A 20,726-nucleotide genomic window follows, 5' to 3' on the forward strand; every position below is an offset into this window, starting at 1 on the left:
TCACGCTAAAACGGAAATCGCAAAATATTTAAACCATTTCGGTTTACATGCAAGGGATCGGTACTTCCCTGGTAGCAAAATATGGTGAACTAGAGCGTAATTTAGCCTTAGTGCTGATCACCTTTTCTAGAGGCGCGGCTCTGTACATCGAGAGCAAACAACGTATATGGCGAGAGAACAATGAGGTATTAGTCAGACTACCGTGTGAGTTATTGGACAGCGTAACGTAAAAAACTTCTTTTATATGCATTTCTCGCGTTCCTAACAAGACTGCTATGGTTATATTTATACAAACCATAGCGGTTTTCTAATATAACATATTATGATTTTATTATGTAAAAGAAATATATAAAAAAACCTACCTTATGTACTTGGAATTTATTAACCGCATGAGTAAAACAATTGCGCACTTAGATTAAAATATCTCTTGGTTTAGACATGGTTCAAACACAAACAAAGTTGGTATTTTTCAGCAACCTTTCTAGTATTATAATAAAGTTGATATGTCATTTGCATGCCTATTTTTATAAGGCTTTATTATTTTATAAGGATTGTGCATTTTTTATAATCCAAATGTCCACTTTCTTTGAGAATAAATTCCTTTTTATTATTGGTATTGGGACTCCTGAACCAGTCCCATGTTCCTAACATGACAAAATGTTAGCACCCCTTTACAGAGTAGGCACGAGCCAGAAACATAAAAGATCAAAGACCTTTTTTGATGTTACAATGCGTGCGTATGACTTGGCAAAAATGTGTGACGTCAATAAGGTCGTAATAGATTATTATTATTTAATGACCCATTCAAATCCAAACATGTAACTGGAGAAGTTACTATTTTTAGATTACGTATTTTATAAGGCTTCAGTGTGCAACTTTCGTCGTAGTATCGTTTCTTGACTGTGGATTAATGGACTTTCTTTCTATGTGCATATTTAACATTTGCTCGAACGGTGAAGTAAAACATCGTGAAAAAACCGGCTTGCCTTAGACCCAAAATGTCGACGGCGTGTGTCATGCACAGGAGGCTGATCACTTGCCGATTAGATTGACAAATGATTCTGATGATGAAATAGATAGCGAAGTCGGAGACTAAAGGGATAGATATTATAGGCTGGAAACATAGATACCCACTACCATCAACCTCCTAACCCACAGTTATTATAGTCAGCATATGTATTCTATATCATGAGAGTTGCAATTAATTCCTATCCCGTAATTTTCCACTGCGTTTTTCACAATGAAAATCAAATAAAAAGTAATAGAATTATGGCCCCAGATAATAAGGTAAATATTTGCCCAAGAGACTTATGTGGTGCTTATGTTCTTGCCGCAATATTGAGATAGATTTAAGTGTTTACACAAAAATTCTCCCACTTATTGCGAAAATAAAATACAAATGTTATGCAGACATTATGTTTTCTCAACTCTAATAGGTTATACTCTTGATCGGGTTGTATAAATATCCTAATTGAAATAAAAAACATAAATAATAAAAATTCGTATTACTACAACAAGTTTTAATTTTGCTGAACAAAAAAATGATTGATTATCTATGATAGGCCGAATAAAATAAAAAAACAAGGCTACATGCCGACGGCTCGTAGTAATTGTATTACAATTACTATCATTATTTCTTAACATTTTTTGTAATAATCAATAACTGCGAATAAAGAATAGCCTGTGAGGTAGTATTGCCAGTTTTATTAGCACTCACTCACATGCACCCACACACACACTCATACACTCTGGCGTGTAAACAGTAAAAAATCAAATAGTTAAAAACAGTTGCAATTGAAAAGAAAAAGGTTTTGGAATTTACTATTAAGATTTTATTGAAGAGCTGGGAACCCTGACACAAGTATTTTTATACATAAATGTTTTTTTTACCAAACCTTACACATTACCATGAATATCTTCTAATGAATAAACACAATTCAATTATTTTACCTGTTGATAAATTAAGTACGTAATTTTGTAGTCGGCATGGGGGGGCTAAAAACGTAATGTCGTTTTAATGAAGCAATCAATATGTACGAAGTAAGTCCGCACTGTTATTGGCAACGATTGACAATAAAAGATGTATGGAAAATCCATATTGGTAAAAATCATATTTGGTATACGGAAAATGTGATAAACTTTTCATTTTAACTCAATTTTAAAAGTATGGGATTTTGCTATAATAAAAATAATTTATTGGAGTTGGAGTTTAAAAAAAACTGTGCAGAATTTCGATAAAATTGTCGACGACAGCTAGTACGTAATGTAATAAATAGTTAAAATTCTGTTCAAATCCTTTAAAATAATGTCTAATACAAGCTTAAATGGAAGGCAACGTAAAAAATGGTCTGATTAATGGGTCGATGTATCATTGCTGAACTGGAAATAAGCCACAATGAAAAAATATTTCTCCTCCTACAGGGCTTCTTCGTTATATATATGGAAAAATTAAGGTATGAAGGAATAAATTTGAGTCGAATTGTTATTCATGTATGATAAAATTATTTATAGATAACTTTAAATAAATTGAGGGGCGAGGTGCTTCTGTAGTGAATGCTGATGGTACATTGAACTCACCATGACCCGAAGGCCTTCTACTATTTTCATGATACCACCCTGGTAGCCCGCTAAAATAAATCGCTGGGACAAATTAATAATTTCCTTTCATAAACTTACTTTCAACTAGTTGTTTCTATTGAGCTTACTTACGCCATAATCAATGTATTGATCCGAAAATGTGGTGATGCTGATTTTTTGCAAGTCAAAGTTTTAAAATTTAGTGTAAAATAGGTACATAGTAATGGGGTACTTTGCCGCGTTCGCTCCTTGTGTCGTACTCTGTAGTATGTGACTCGTCGTTGACCGGTCCACCGCCGAGGTCGCGTTGAATATGCAGCACTCGAATATTAATATTAATAGGAAAACTCCTTAAAATACTACCCGGGGACAATCACAGTGATAATCGAATGTAGATCTTCTGTGGGGGCGATTGACCTGTCCGGACGACGAACGCAAGGGTCGTGTAGCTCCTCCTATATCGTACTATATATGTGATATATATATATATATATAATTATATATATATATATATAATTATTGTAAATACAATATAACCAAATAAAATATGAAACTTATGTCGAACTAATAAATATTGATTACCTATTTAATACTAGACAAATTATTTATGAGTCTTCTATGCTCCATGTCATACATGCTAGGATATTCTGTACAAGCATAGACAAAGGGAATCACACCTAGTTTCATCGTCTATAGGCGGTGTTGCCATATCCTTTGCACATTTAAATAATTTTATTCTATTTATTTTGATTTTTTTTTAATTTTTCGTGTCTTTTTAATCGTGTGTATACAGTTCTACTTCAAATGTCATGTATTCCTCTTCTAGTACTAAGATTATTAACTAAACTAGTGTCCAATTTATTATCAAAGAAGCGACGCTTACAAACCTTTGAGCATTTGACTTATCGCGAAAAATTCGTAATAGATTAAAAAGTATGTTATGTTTTCGAAGAACTCCTCACTAAATATTTTGAAGTCAGTGCTTCTTTTGGCTCGTTAGGGAAAATGATGACAGTAAAGTTTTACGATGTGAGTTCACACCGTCACAAAAAACCGACCGACCTGTAGTTAGCATTAGTCAACATTTTATTTTTTATCTAATGCCGTTTTTTCTAGAAACGTGGAATAAATTTTTGAAAAGATTTTTATCTTGGTACGGCAAAAGAAGTATATCTTCTAACGCGTGTACATAAATAAATACACACAAGTTTTTTCTTTAAATACAAGATGAATTTAATTTCGATTAAAACTATCGATATTAATATGAGCTACGTCAAACTGGGACCACAATTATTCCATTTTCATTTACGAGTTACCCTTTGCATAAGAAATGTATGTGCTTATACAAATTTTAAATAGTATATTAACATAATGTCGTCCAAAATTGCTAATGTCAATATTAAAATTGTCGGCACCGATCCCATAAGAAATTATAATCTGATTTGCTTGATTTAATTTTTCACGATTTAACCACGATGAACGATTTAAAAATGATAACAGATGTTGTATTATTTCAATACACTATATATTGATGTTGATAGAAATCTACATCGAAATAACTATGATAAAAAATCGTAATTAGCGAGTATATATTTTCTAATTTATTTATACCTGTTTACACTTCATATCTCCACACTAATCTATAATGCGATAGTATTTATTTTCCTTCACCAATCCGCAATCAACCTCTTGGCTTCTATCACATTTTCTGACTTTGATCAAGTGGTTTTGAGGCAATTAGGGAATGCGAATCTAATGATTTGGTTACCCTCCGTAACTGGGAAACTATCAAATTCGTCAAGTCTTCAAGAGACCCGAAGCTAGGTTGACGTGTTTCCGAAGTATCCTTTTATATTGTTCGGTTGATCTTTCTATGTGGTAGTTATTGATATTAATAGTATACATACTTTAAGAAGAACATTAAAGAGAATAAAAATTAGGCATTTACAAAATAGGGAAATATATATTCAACACGTTCAAAGCTATTTATTCATTTGTAAAAGCTTGCCAAAAATAAAATAAAATATGTAATGTGACTTGCACTTATAAGCAAACATAACAAATACGAAGAGAGAAAAAAAATACATATAAAACTAAAGGAAAGTTTCTTTCAAAATGTGAGAACCATGGAAACCCAGCTCGTTCATCAGAATTCTGCTATACTTAAGAGAGAAATGTAAATGGACTATGCTTGTGACATAACTCTTTATAATAGATTGAGATTCGAGACTAAATAATAAGCGTCGGCGTCGGCACGCGTAGGATGTGCGCGGGCCCACTACGTATGCGACCACATTATGACTGATCAAACTAATTAACCACCCACAATAAAATGTTCAAACGTTTAGATGCGATACAATATTTATTTTTAAACTATTTATCTTTATGTACGCTAAAAAATGATTTTTTTATATTTTTAATTATTCGACTTATTTCTAAGCTGTTTCGCCAAAAGTGAAAAATAATGCATACATTTTATTAACGTTTTTTTTAAGCCGAAATAAAAATGTCTAGAAGAATTTTCAGCTTTACCTGAACAGATATAACAAACGTATAAATATTCAACCTTTATAATTATTTCATTTAATCTTCAAGCTCATATTTCGCAGTTTCAATCTCGATGTTAGAGCGGCTTGCTGTCCCCAAGAGCTGGCGTAGGACCATATTGGTTTTGTAAATGAGATGTTCATTTTCCAGACTGGGTGCGGCTTTTCTACCTAATAGCCAGTTCATGTTACGAAGCTTTTTATAAATAATATATTTGTCTTTCTTAGAAATCTATCTATCTAGAAACAATTAAAAAGCTGGAACGTGAATATATAGCCTAAGAAGCACGCGCCAGGCCCGTGTTTATCGTTTGATCTGGTGACCGCCTGTCAAGCCCAATTGCGACTTAACCTATGTTTAACCTCAATCACAACAACCACTCTTTCACACGACTCAATAGCTTTGAGTTACAGACTCATTCCTATGGTTTAAAAATAGAAATTTACGTCAACATAGTTCTCCTTCGGCGGTAAAAATACAATTATATTAGATTCAAATAACCTTTTATGAAATAGTTATTTCAATTATATCTATCGCATTATAGATCTTTTTTTTACATAATAGAGATAGATAGTTTTTTTATACTACTATTCAAATTGTGTATTTCATTCGTTCTGAACAAGAGCACCGTACTTCGTCATAGAAGTAGCCTTTGACATCAAAAACCAAATCAAGCAAACCAGTGGCGCTACAAACTTTTAGGTTTGGGCCTCAGATTTTTATATCTGTTTCATGATCATTTGTCAATGTCTCTCTTTTGACTTTTTGGGTCTAAGTCAGCTTGCCTTACGATCTTATCCTTCAGCTTTAGAGCGTATGTTACTGGTAAATCGAACATACGACCTCAGGGGTGAGAGTCGCACGCTGAAGCCACTCGGTCAACACTGCTTCTAACTTAAACAACACTTATATAAGAAAGGATCCATCTCGAAGGCAATGGTCGTCAAGTGAAGGGTTGATAGCACCAAACGTCATAACGTCTGCATATATTCATCTTCATTTGCAAAAAGAGATCATATCGTTCTGAGGTAGCCAGGGATCAATGATGCACCATGCATAATGCATCATGGATAGTTCGTTTACCTCAACGTCTGCATTCTTAACATGATGGTTGAACGTTGCCCTTTGCCCTACACTGACTGTATATGCATTATCGCCTCTCCTATAAATAATGTCTGAACAAAGTCTGTTTCTATGATTAAGGAATCGATTTAAAACAGAACGCTCATACAGCGTGTTTGAAAGAAATACGTAATTCTTGGTTATATTGTGAGTTCTGTACTGAAAATTTGTTTCTACAGTATAAGAGAGGCGCTGGACAGACACCTGGACACCTCAGGCTCAGACATGAGCTGCCGACTGAGGAGAGAGACTTATAAACTATTTATTTAATTATAAGTAATCTTACTGCTACACACATATATATTATGAAACAAAACACTTAGACCACAACAAATAACATTAATAAACTAAATATATTAAACTGAAAGTAAGTCAATGACTATATCTTAATATTAATTTCGCGTCACGTTGTTTACACGCCATGGACTCTTAAACGACTTAACCGATTTCTATCAAATTTGCACATCGTGTATTATTTGATCTAACTTAAAAGATAGTATAGCTTACATATATAACATTCTCTTGTATGTGGGAACTCCTCTTAAAAGGCTGGACCGACTTGAATGTTTTTTTTGGATGCGTTTGGGTGGAGCCCTGGTTGGTTTAGATTCATAAATCAGCCCGGCAGATGGCGCTGCAGTCAGTACTTTCATACTTTGTTTAATATCGCTATCGCTAATCGAAATATCATGCAGTAAAACGTCTGTCGTTTCCTCTAGTATATTAGGAAGAAAACTGAAATTAAACATTAAACAAAGGATAAACTAATATTTAAAATAAAAAACTTAATTATTACTCCTGCTAAATACAGTCAAAGACGTCACGTTTCTTAAAATATGTCCTCGCTCCTAACATCATCTTTGGTAAGGTGGAAAATTCTTCCTGAACATCTTCATAATTTGTGTTATAATTAGCCCGAAACATTGGTGAATTACGCAGATAATTAAAAAGCCGGCACATGAGAGCCTTCTGGCAATGTGAGTGTTCTTGGGCGGCGGTATCGACAAATATGAGCTGAACCTCCTGCCCGTTTTCGTGTTCGTGTTCGTACGAGACACATTGAAGAATTGTGAATATCTTGTCGCATACGGGATATGGATTCTTAGAGAAATTAACGATTGTATTTATGTATTTGTATACTCTTATCTTCGTAAAATGCATTTGATGTAAAAGCTGTAGTAAACAAAGTATTTAAACTACAATATGCCTTTTCAGGCGGTCGAAAAAAGGAAATCGCGGTCGCGTGCTACTCGAATTTCATCTACGGTCGTCATACAAGGAAAACATCTTGTAAGCTCATTAAGAATCAATCAAAATCGATTAATTAATAGTTAAAGTTTGACACACTTGCGTATAGTCACGTACGCGCCTATTATTAGATTTTTATTATATTATTATGTATCGATAATGGGAACAACGATCACATAAGCTTGGCCCTAATGTTTGCAATTAAAGAAAAAAATTAATTAATAATTAAGAATTGACGTATAAGGATGGTGTTATGCACTTCTCGAGAGCAGCGTTGGCCTAGAAGCTTCAGAGTGCAACCATTCCTGAGAACCATTCATTTCATTCAAGTTCGCATTTAACTCGCTCGAACGGTGAAGGAAAACATCGTGAGGAATCCAGCTTGCCTTAGATCCAAAACGTCGACTACGTGTGTGAGGCACAGAAGGCTGATCACCTACTTGTCTATTAGATTGACAATTGATCAAGAAACAGATATAGAAATCTGAGGCCCCAGAGACCTAAAAGGTTGTTGCGCCACTGTTGTTGCAATGCACTTCTAATAAAAGATATAGGTTAGTGCAAAAGGCGTTGCGCTTGTCCTTGAAAGCCTTTAAATAGAACGTTGAATTTTTGTATTAGAAGGTATTTTTTGAAGAGCTTTTATAACTAAATGTATATGTGATTGGTTACCTGAGTGAAACGTACACATTTTTAAGATTTTTAACTAAGTAAGGACATGACCACACTAAGTATATATGACAAATTAGAAAATATGTAACTCACGTCACTCTTACGAAAGTTTCCAGTTAACAATTACGAAATATTACCAAACTCATTTGGCATAAAAACTATATTTCTTAAACGTGTTACGATTTGAATCACCCTGTATGCCACAAATGCGTCCCTTCTTTCCGTGCGTAATAATATTAAAAAATGCTATCGAATGTCTGAGAAAGTTCTTGAAAATTTAAAATAAAGCGCGGTTTTTGACGGAATTTATTTGTTTAGTCTGTTTTTCGTAAAAAGGAGAAAAAAAGTTCGTGTAATAAATATCTCTAGATGCGGTTAAGTTAAAGGTAGTGTTTTTTTAACTACCTCAGTGTTTCTGATAAGGTTAAAAAGGTAACATTTGAACGCCGTACAGTCAACACATTCTTGGATTTCTAGTCCCCAAATTTTCGTCAAAATTCCGGTCCAATACCCAGTTTTAATTATTCCTTTTTACATAATAGACCGCCCGGTAGGTGTTTTCACAACTAAAATCAGTTTTTTTAGTTCGAATAGGTATGAAACTCCTACAAACGTACCGCGTAATCTCCGTTCCCAAATATAAAATTGAATTGTCGTTGAAGCTGTAATACGGTGATAATGTATGTTAAAATAAGGATGGAATTTAAAAATTCGTATTTTTAGAGTTGATATATTTATTAATTATTAGAGAATCATATGGATTAGCTGGTTTCAAATAAGAAGTCTCTTCTGGGTGACACAAATACCAATTTTACTTAACGTCATTTAATTAAAGAAAGTCCGACAGTTTATTGATCAGGGCTAAAATTGTGTATCGTAGCTAATTTCACAGCATTATGCCGTACGGTATTCTACTGTGGGGTGCTGCTTCAGAGATTCAATCCATATTTGCGATGCAGAAGCGAGCAGTTCGGGTTATTTGTTGTTTCCCCAAGTGTCGGTACGGAATAAGTTTAAGGAATTAAACATTATGACACTATTTGATCAGTATATTCTTGAAGCCTTGTTGAATGTACAAAAAATATAATCGACAAATGGTGACTTTCACTAGTATAATACTTGAAAGTAAACTAATTTAGGCGTACGACCAGCCAGGCTCCAGAAGATATATACCACTGCTTACATTAATTTTTTTGACAAACTTCCGAAGCGAAACGAATATTATTACTTCTTAAATTTAAAACTCTCGTCAAACGTAAAAAAATCATAAAGCTTTTTTATAAATTTCACGATTATTTAAATGATCCTATCTTTGGGATTGAATGCTTCAGTTCAAACGATTTGTATGACTCAAAACTTGGCGGTTATAGAGAGTGGCGGAGAGTTTCTTTACAGTTCTTCTTGCCTGCTTTATGCCCTTGACTTGCGAACTGGTAGTAAAAGTATCAACTTAACATATTTTCTGTTGATGTTCACAGGTTAACTTGAGTACTTATATGAATAAAGTTATTTGGAGTTTGACTTTAAAACACCTTACACATAACAGCCGTAAAACACCAAAAGCTTTCAAAAAAGTTACGGGACTCGCCTTGTGTTACTTAGATATGACTTATCTATAAGCGCTTTTTAAGTTTAAGAGACCCATTAAAAATTATTTAAATAATTTTAACTCATAAACCAAACGTAGGTTTAAACAAATTTTAAACCCAAGTTTAAAATATTATTTCTTAAAAACATATTTATGTACAATTAGAGATTTAATATAAGAAATGACTGACTAATATTTTAACGGTAAAACTTTGTAAACATTGTTAGGGGTTCAGAAGTTCGATTGATTTGTACTAGGCAGACGGGAGGACGACGTACTGAAGGTAGCGGGTTCAATGCATAGGACAAGCTATAAATAAATAAATAACCGTTTGCCGATACATATTAAGTCTAGATAGGGACTGAATATTATATATTAGGCCAGTCACTTTTCGAGCGGCTTGATCCCTTGGGGTTCCGTAGAGATGTGGGGTCTCTCTGCGTCTTCTACCACAAGGAGAGAGTTTAGAAGCGTTGCTCGAATTAAAAACTGCAGCTGGGTTTCGTCATCGGATGTCAAGACAGTATACAACAATACATCGTTCACAACTGCGCGTTTCTTAAGCCAGTTTTTGCCGCGAACCATCACTATGTGGAATCAGCTGCCCACTGAAGTTTTTCCGAATTAATTCGACTAAGGGTCCCTCAAGAAAAGAGCGTACCAATTCTTAAAAAGTCGGCAACGCACTTGCGAGTCTACTGGCAATGTAAGTGTCCATGGGCGTCCATGGCCTCTGCTCCGTTTGACCTCTAGTCTATAAAAAATAATATTACTTTAGGAACATTTACTTTATATTCAGCACATAAGTTAAACGGCAAAATATTTTTAATTTATTAACTAAGTCTAAGTTGAGAGCTGATTAAACGCTAGGCAATCTTTATGTATGAGAATGGCCTGGAATAGATTCTATTGCATAAGGCTGTATGTGATTAGTAAGAGGCACGCGCCGTTATCTAAAAGAAGACTAAGTCAAACGCCTACGTGACTTCTGGCATGGAACGTTGTACCTTTAATCAACTAATGAATCAATCTGATGACCGCTTTCATAATTGATTTAAAATCATATTTTAATTATTGCCGGAGGGATTACGTTCACGTTTAAATAGAAAAACGTAGTATATAAAGATGGCGGTGGATACTATAATATATGACGTGGAAAATAAATAAAAATCTTATCATTTAAGTCTGTAGTTTAAATGATCTAAGTGGCGACGTAGATGATTTTGAACTTTCCTCCTCACGTATACTGCCTATTTCCTTTATTTACAAAAATATTAAGCCAATAAATGAAGTCGAAAAAAATATTTTAATTATTATATTAGAGACAGAGTACAGAGTCAGTACGCAACGTGTTTGTTAACGGGAAGACTCGTGTTATATTTTAATTGTGTTTACATATATCCAACACACAAATATAGAGTATTTACAATATTATTAAGAATAACAAAATATAATTAACCTACATAGCAATAAATTTTATTTTCTTATTAAAAATAAATAAATAGAAAATTTATAAAGGATTTTATTTAAGTTTTTTTTACTTTAAGTGTACATATTGTTTCTGTTTAATTTCGAAAAACCTTTTGTTGACATTTATATGTATAAGAAAAGTCTGCGCCGAGATAAACATAGTATATATAAAAGAATAAACGATTACGACGTTAGATTTATACATGACAATAGCCTACCAGAGTTTGTGATACACTTCCAAACCCATTTCATCAATTACATGAAAGATACTTCTACGTGGGTAACACTGAAAATGCTTAGAACGGGCCAGTTAGAAACATTGCTAATGAAAACTTTTTGAATTTTAATTTTAAAACTCTTTGGTAACCTAATATTGCATTCATTCGTGATTTATTTTTGTGAATTGGCGGCAAATCTAAACTCTTGTTACGCATGAAAATGAACCTAACGGGAGAAAATTTTCGGTCAATGATTTATTATCACTTACGTTGTGGGCTTACTCAACAACAAAGCTATGATAAGCCGCGATTAGCATTTCTTAATGAAGCCCCATCTCGTGTCAGTATTTACAATTGGTTTAAGTGTAAGGGTGGTTGTAGCAATCTCAATGATGATCCGCGTGAGGGACGTCCTTTAACAGCGACTACTGACGATAACATCAGTGCTGTGCGTTGCATGATAGAGGAAGTTAAGAGTGTGACCTATCAGCAGATACAGGCAAGCCTAGGCATTGGTATAAGTCAAGTTCAAAAAATATTACTCAAACACTTAGGCGTCAGGAAACTTTGTACCAGATGGATTCCCCATACTTTAACTGACGACTAGAAACACCTTCGCATGGACTGGTGAATATTTGACTATGGCAGGTGTCGAGATAGTGAGTCATCCGCCATAGAGTCCTGACCTGGCACTCTGTGAATTTTATTTATACCCAAGAGCTAAAGATAAAATTCGAGGTATTGCTTTACGAGCCCTGAAGATGCGGTGAAAGCGTACGAAAATGCCAAAGAAGAGCCCAAGGAAACATGGGCCCACTGCTTTTCTTAGTGGTTCCATCAAATGCGCCGATGTGTAGAGAGATAGATTACTTCGAAAAACAATAAAAGTATGAGGAACTTCATACATTAAGCTGTTTTTCATTTTCTAAACATTTTCAGTTTTACCTAGATACCTCTTAAGTCCATACTATCGTTTGAACAATATTAGAACCTCAAAGTTGAACCCATTAAATAAACGACTGACCAGAGCCATAGAAACGATGACAGTTACCATATATTGACGTCAAAGGATAATGTATTCAATTTCGTACAAAAACATCCAATAAATGCAAATAAATCCAGTTTTCTCAATATTATAACTTGACTGGCGCCGAGTATGTAAAATATTCTTTACACAGGTTAACACTACAGAATGGACACTTGAAAAATATTTAACTTAACTAGGTTCGTATAGTTCTTTTAACAATTGAAAGATTTAGTGTCAAGGACTTATGTTAGGTGTCGCTACAAGGCTTTGTACATTGGATAGAAAATATAATACATAAACACTTTACATCACAAAACATAGACTTATATATAAAGCAGTTTCCTATAGGTTTACGTGTCGTATTTTTGCCAACGTAAGTAAAGTACCACACGACATATTTTTAAATAACTAGTGACTCATGAAATATTGTTTTAATTAATTGTGTATACAGCTTATTTAGGTAGGTTTATATGGCAAACAATTGATATTTTTCAAGTAGCCCGACTATTAAGCTGTTATACAAAAATACAAGAAGTCAGTAGCAAAAATAAAACATAACTTAGATTGAATATCGACATTTAATTAGCTGTCTAGAGATTCAATTAACTCTCTGATTTAACTACTTTACTGCGACATATCTATATCCATTAAAATGGCGTTTTTGTTAAAATACTTGAAAGAACACAATTGAAGGATAAATCATGTTCGAACCAATTTTTTGTATTGTCCTTACATAAACAAATAAACAAAAGATGTAATCCACAGGGACAGAAGTATAAACAGATACATAATATATAAATTTCACATTGTGTCAGTACTTCACTACTATACTAATAGTCTATCCATAAATACTGTTACATTAAAAACACTTTTTTTTAACTTTTTGTTTTTTTTAACACATTGCACATATTTTTTAGTGTTCATTATCAAATTGTATGTAACAGTATGGAATGGGATGTTAAAGAAAATAGGATTGCAGTTATCGCCGAGCACAAAGTGGATATGGAGCCGTCGGCCATATTCCAGACACTTCAAAAGCTTGGTATCACCCGTATGTTTATACTTTGAACAGATACAACATTACTTCGTCTGTAGAGAGAGAGACCAGAAAAGAGCCAAAGTGTATCAAGATTGTATTGTTAAACCTCTCAGCAATACACTTTTTAATAATATACCGTGGACTTTCCAGCAGAATTCTGCACCACACAAGGCACGACCTACCCTAGCCTGGCTCGAAACCAACGTTCCGGACTTTATAAGAGCTGAAGACTGGCCCTCAACTAGCCCAGCTCAGACTTCAAATTATGGTCAGTTTTAGAGAACATTAGCACGACACGGCAACATTGAGGTTCTGAAAGAGTCTTTCGAGCAAGCAGTGACGAAATTTCCCTTGGAAACAGTGCGTAAATCCATAGATTCGTGGCCAAACAGATTAAAGGCCCGTATAAAAGTCAAAGGTAGGCATTTCGAATAGAATTTTAATTTTAATTTTTTGCTAAGACTTTAATAAATATGTAGGTATACATTTTAATAATATTACATAACTTCATTAAAAAAAATCATTTGTAACAATACTTATGGCTGGTCTAGGCTAGACTTAAACGCGTACAGTTAAAAACGTTAAGGTGTATAATAGTTCTTTAGAGTGAAATATAACGATTGTTGTTTAAGAAGTAAAAAAAATTGAATAATACACGGAATCAATGAGAAAAATATGTTTTTTTATGATTTGCTTGAAATTCTAGTGATTTAACCGCTTAGCTCGTAAGGTTTATTTTCTTTTATTTCTTAGATAGATAGATAGCTATGGCATTTTTATTAATTACATATATTCTATTTTAAAAAAACTACCTTTTCGTTCCCATACAAAACGCCAATTTCATATTTACATCGGTAGCAAATTACAATTTCATATTTGAATTAAACACAAAATAATCTAGGATCTTCTCATAAACATTGTATTTAATTCTACAGAGTTTATTTTTTTAACAATAGATAAACATTACATAATAAATTAATTATGTAGTACACCTGACTCATGATCTTTGTCACTGATCTCATTGCACGCCAGTCGGAATACAAAAGGATTTAACACTTAATTGGCGCCATTCTAAGCAATTTATGCAAAATAGACTAAAGGATATATTTATCTATGGTTATGAATTTTGACAAAATTTGACAAGGTTAGGGATCACTATTATTTTCCATTTCGATGGCTGCGATTATGCGAATCTGCGAGCTGTGGAATCCGGTCGTGATCTCCTGTATTTGGATTTGAAAACGTATGCATTCCTCAAAAACCAGCGACGCACTCCGTAGGCTTATTGACGTCACTATTTTATGAAAAATAATGTAATTTTTTTTAGTAAACAAAGCAGAATGAATGAACTTAACTATTTAAACAGTAGTAAATAAAAAAAAGTTAATATTTATAGAATGGGTAGGTTCAAAATCCAATTGAAATGTCATTTACATTATAATCGTTTTACAATTACACTAATATATTTTCATTAAATATTTTCTATTAAATAAAATATAGGCTGCACACAAAAAACGTTTGCAAAATGAATCTTATATAACGACAAAATAAAAATATATCTAAATTTATTTAATCCTTATATAATAAATATGGAGGTGAGCTACAGAATGTGTAACATTTTGCTAGACATAGGGTAAAAGTTAAGAATAACGTCTTTTGTACCTACCCACCCTAATCAAGTCTTTCACCGTCATATTTAAATCACAACGTGGTCCTGGTCTAACATAAATGGACTAAATGGTTTGAAAGTCTGTTTAAGTTTCATTGGTTTCGTGCGTAGACATTGAAATATGGGAAAAAAATATGTATTTGTGTCTTTTAATTATGTATTGTCTTCATTTTATATAGACTTAAATAATATATATTCTTGTAAGTATAACAAATAATTACATAAGACGGTAACCGATAAAATAACGCCTGTTCATTTTTAATAGTTACTTTTCTGCGTCACTGCTATTATACATTTTCAGGAAATACGAGTGCTATATATTTTTCTCATCTTTATTATTACGCCATTAAAAAAAGGCGAGCTTTTTTTAGCTGCACAATTCTGCATATTCAAAAATCCATCTAATATATGACACCTGCTGGGTTTAGAACCTCCCCCCCCCCCATGAAACGCGCCTTAACATTTTCTGTACCCAATAGTAAAACGTTTCGTGACCACCCAGTGACTCTTTCTATCTAAAAGTTATCCTTATGTGGTTTAAGTACTGGAAAGTTTAAATTTATATTAACAATAACGCGTAATTAACTCACAAAGCTACATATTACTTGAACGCTCCCTTATACATTACCCATATTATATGTTTACATTACATATTTAAATAATTTTAAGAATTAACAATAAACGAATAATTTTTACTTATACTATTATTTTTGCCCTATGACTTCACTTGAAGGGCCGCGCAGGCGTTGTGGCTCGGATGCCACTGTGCTGCGGCGAGCGCCTATCCTTGCGGTAGGTATGTTGGTGATCACGTGATTATTGACGTCAATTCTGACCTCTGCCGACTATACCGGCTTGCCTCCTGCTTATCTCAAATACCCTATACTATGTACATACCATTCGTTTCCTTGCGACCCGTATTATAGACAAAGAACGACGCGAGATCTCCAAAATTTTATCACGTTCACGTATATCATTGTTTAGGTACACGTTTGCATTGCAACGTCAGATAACAAACTAATACGTACAAAGAATTGTAATATAATTTTTAGTAGCATTTTTACCTTATTTAAACGTTTCATTATTTTTTTTAGAATAATAAAAGTTTGTACTTAATATTGTAGAAATGTTCTTTGTAAGTCATGTCTTACTGAATATCAACGAAATCACTTCTGTATTCATCTTAGAAGTAAGGGATAACAAATAAAAAATATGAATCGTTTTTGAATCACATACATGTTGACACTTCTACCTAAGTAGATTATAGTAGACTATAATTGTACAATACGCCTAATCTCATTACATCATTAAATAAGCATTCCAGACTTACAAACAGCTTCGTTACTCTGTAAAGCTTATCAATGTTAATATAAACTCAATAAATTTATTATAAAAAGGAAATATTTCTAGGTTTTTATTGTTGTAACAAAAACACGAAAAAATACTGGTGCATTTCAAAAAGCTCTTTCACCGTGATCCTAGATCGATGATCATAAAAAAATCAAAATAAACTAATTAATTTATATCATACAGCTTGGTTCGGCTAAAGGAACTTTGTCTGCAATTGTCGAAATATTGCTTAACACTAAAATAAAAAGTTAGGTAAAGTACACAGACAAGTACAAGTTGTAATAATTGTAATTAAGTAAAGCAAGGATCAAGGATACAATCCTTGATATCTTAATTCTGTATCTGTCAAAATATTGGCGTCTGCCAGCCCAACACGCCTACGAATCATACAGACATAAATAAAAAAAAACATTAATAACAAAATTCAACAAAACTTGGCAAGACATCTGAGGGATTTGTAAGCATTGCCTTGAACAGGTTACGACGGACATTTGGAACTTTCGGAATTATGCACTACATAGACTACAAAATATCTCTATATTGTCATTTTAACTTTAGCCAGTCTAGAGTAATTCGGAAGTCGGAAGTAATTAAACAAATTCTTCATCTGTCAAATGTGACGTGGGATTGTTGACAATTGACTTTGGTATTTCACTGAATCTTACGATGTGTATATATTATTCTCTGGACTTATCAGACTGGTTACAATAATAATACAAGGATCTTTATCATTTTGAACACTCGGCCCTTTGAATTGTTTTGTGTGTTACACCTTACAGATACAAAACATAATAATCCAAAATAATGTAAAACTCATACGTTTTATATAGAACCTGAAATTATTTAAATGCAATTGTATGAATTTGAATGACATATTGAAGTAACTAGCTTGGTTGGCATAGGAGACTCTAAGATATAAATCTAGCCAAGCCTTCACTACGAAATAATCAAACATGAAGGCATACCTTTACATACAAGTTTATTGATTACAAACGTGATATAAACGAATACTATAAATGGATGAACATTGTAAAACATATTAAAATGGATTCTGATACTGAAGGATATATACATAGCCTTAATTAGCCTACCTTAACAATGAATTCTAATAAAACAAGAAAAATAAATGCGCTTTCCAGAGATTTCTTGTCCATTGTTTTTACCTGGTTAAGGCGACATATTATACAGTTTTTCTCATTGTTCGAGACATATTATGTTGATAAGATTATGTAACGATTACGTTATGTTTTAAATTTCACTCAAGTGGAGTTGTTTTTCTGCGGCAAGTATTAAAAACGTGATCGTGGCCTTGAAGAAAATGAAAAATTTACAGTTCATGCACGTTTAAAAACTGAATTTGAAATTTAGATCTTTAGCAATATCACGTAATAAAAGTCATCTAAATGTTACGAAACGTATATTTATCTTAAATCTAAATATTTTTCTATAGCAGCAGAGCTTTTTACGTTATTCATAAATACAATTTTTTATAACCTACAAACTAACTGTATTTGTGTTATTTATTGATTTGTGTAACTATTATTATTAAACCTTTATTGCTGACATCTTGAAAAATATTAAAACTTATTTAAGTTACATAATAAAACCTTGTTCTAATACAATTTTAATAATGTATTACAATACATGTAAAATTTTGTGTAATAGATGTTTTATAAAACATTGATCTAATGGTATGTTAAATCATAGTAGATCTTTGATTATTTTATTTTTATAAAAAAAATATTGTATTTTTGTTTCTTAGCGAAACAATTTTGCACGAGCAACAATTTTGTTTTTCATATACAGTCAAAATCTGTTATAACGACATCGAAGGGTCTACTCATATTTGGTCGTAAAAACCAATAGCCGTAATAGCCGATGACGTCGTTATGAAATAATACAGCAGAATTCAGCCGGGATCTTTGACATTGGTAAATATAAGCAGTAAACGATGTCGTCGTAAACGGTTTAGACTGTAGTTTTTTTTTCTAATCATTAAATAAAACACATACACACCTAACTAACCTTAAATTTAAATTTTCTCACTAAGTGAATGTATTTGTTTGAGAAATAACGTATCTTTGAACCGAAGTAGACGATCAGCCTTCTGTGCCTAACATATAACACTGTTTGGATTTAAGATACCTTATTCTTATGTTGTTTGTGTGCACATGGATAGCTTTCTATAGGTGAACATCCGTGATTCAATAGCGTAGCATAGCATAGCCACTAGCACAGCTATTATTTTGCAATATATATTGGACTGAACCACGTGTTCATACATTTAAATAATATATTTTTCTAGTACATATCGCGAATTACTTGCAAAAGTGATTCATTAATTAATTATTAAGTACAACCCAAAGTATTGCACGAAGAAGTAATAATACCGGGCGATTCATTATAACAACAAAAAATCTTATTATGAATGATAATAATTTCTTTATTTCTCCCACAAACATTTACAACAAACCATAAGATTACAGAATGGTAGAAGAGGACATTATATCTGCAAATTTTTATAGCACAGGAGGGGCAGACGAACGTACGGGACACCCAAAGAGGGCAGTAATCGCAACGCATAGACACTTTAGTGCACTACCTTGTTTTGAAACAATTGGAGGTCGTATCTGGTAGTCGATACAATAATGCGCAAAAGACTATTATGATTTCGGGAGGTAAAATCACTTGCTTAAAAAAAACTGAAACAGTAAAAACGGGACCTAACACAAGTTATAAAAAAGGTCTTACTTACATTATTTTCAAAATTAAATTTTTATTCTTTAAATCAAACAATATCAGAACAGAACTTAATATTAAGCACCCTTAATTGTTAATTTCTTTCTATTATAAAAATGCGGTAGACGGGAAGATACTAAATGTTAAATCCTAAATTTTAGATAGACTTATTAATTTATGTTATAAAATTTCACTGCATTTCCATCCGCCTTTGTACTCAGTAAAATTAAAGACGAAATATTTAAGCTAAATATTTAATAATATTTATTTTTATAATTTATCTGAAGAGTGACGAGCAAAGACTCCTTTCAAATTTGCTAGTATGTATCCATGAGAATAAATTAAAATAAGAGAATTATTTAAAGAAATTAGTGTTTAAACAGTTGCCTCCCAATATGTGTATGAAAATATTATGTACGTTTATAAAAATATAAATACATATATTTTTTTTAAAGCTTAGCGACTGTCACAATTTAAACACAAAAAGTAAGAATAGACTTACTTTTCCAGCTTTCAGACTTCATAAAACTGCCCACTCATTTATAGGGAAATGTATACAGATATATAACAAAATTCAAGGAAACCCTTATAAAAATAAATATTACACAGTTCAAGAATACATAGATGATAACAATGTGTGGGCACTACTGCCTCTATAAGATAATGAGATGGCGTAAATTGACATGCATAAGTGTACAAATTACAAGATTAATAGATGACTTTTTTATTTTGATTCATATGTATCGACGTATTGGACAGTATTCTAGCAGCTTACACTGAAATCGGTAAAGTTTAAAATACCAGTGTTCTGTGTGTGCCCACGTGAGGCCCACGCCCCAGTGGAGGCAGTGATTGTTAAGGGCTATTCGAATATTAATTAAAATTATTTGGAAATGCTTTTACAGTTTTCTCTTTATATTTTGAATATTTACTTACTGTGTTTTGGTAACAATTTCCTTGTAATTTCTTATCTATCACTTAAGTTTCTTTAATGAACAAATTAATTTTTTAACATCAAAACATAGGGGCATAATAATTTTTGAAAGGTTAAGGTTGGGCATGGTATAAAATAGGTTGGAAAACACTTCTATCGCCTATAATATATCCATTGTATAAAAATACGGCTAAAATATCTAAAATTTCCATCAATAAATAATGCCTAAGACTTGACGTTGAAGATATAATTGACAAAACAAACGACGGAAACACTTTCCATTCCGTTTTACTTTCTAATTAAAATCACGAAATCAGAGTGAAAAGACGATATTCTGAAAGCGGTGAACGCTGTAAGTGGTGAAATATTATAATTTATTCCTAAAACACGTGTGCCGGACAAGTGATAGTAATTTAAAGTATTGATTTAGCTCAAAAAAGTAGCGAAATACACGTGATCACCTTGTCTACTTACTATTAATGATTTGGTGGCCATTTCGTTTTCTTTTTATCGACTTAGGAATTCG

The 20,726-nt window shown here is 32.7% G+C and overlaps 1 protein-coding gene across 1 annotated transcript in view; it reads right to left on the reverse strand.

Annotated features, from left to right (window-relative positions):
- LOC123719427 (inositol-trisphosphate 3-kinase homolog) overlaps nt 1-20,726 on the reverse strand; it is a 61,728-nt gene that overhangs the window by 35,320 nt on the left and 5,682 nt on the right. The gene's annotated exons all lie outside the window — the stretch shown is intronic.

Source organism: Pieris brassicae, chromosome 2 (assembly GCF_905147105.1).
Source record: "Pieris brassicae chromosome 2, ilPieBrab1.1, whole genome shotgun sequence".
NCBI lineage: Eukaryota > Metazoa > Arthropoda > Insecta > Lepidoptera > Pieridae > Pieris > Pieris brassicae.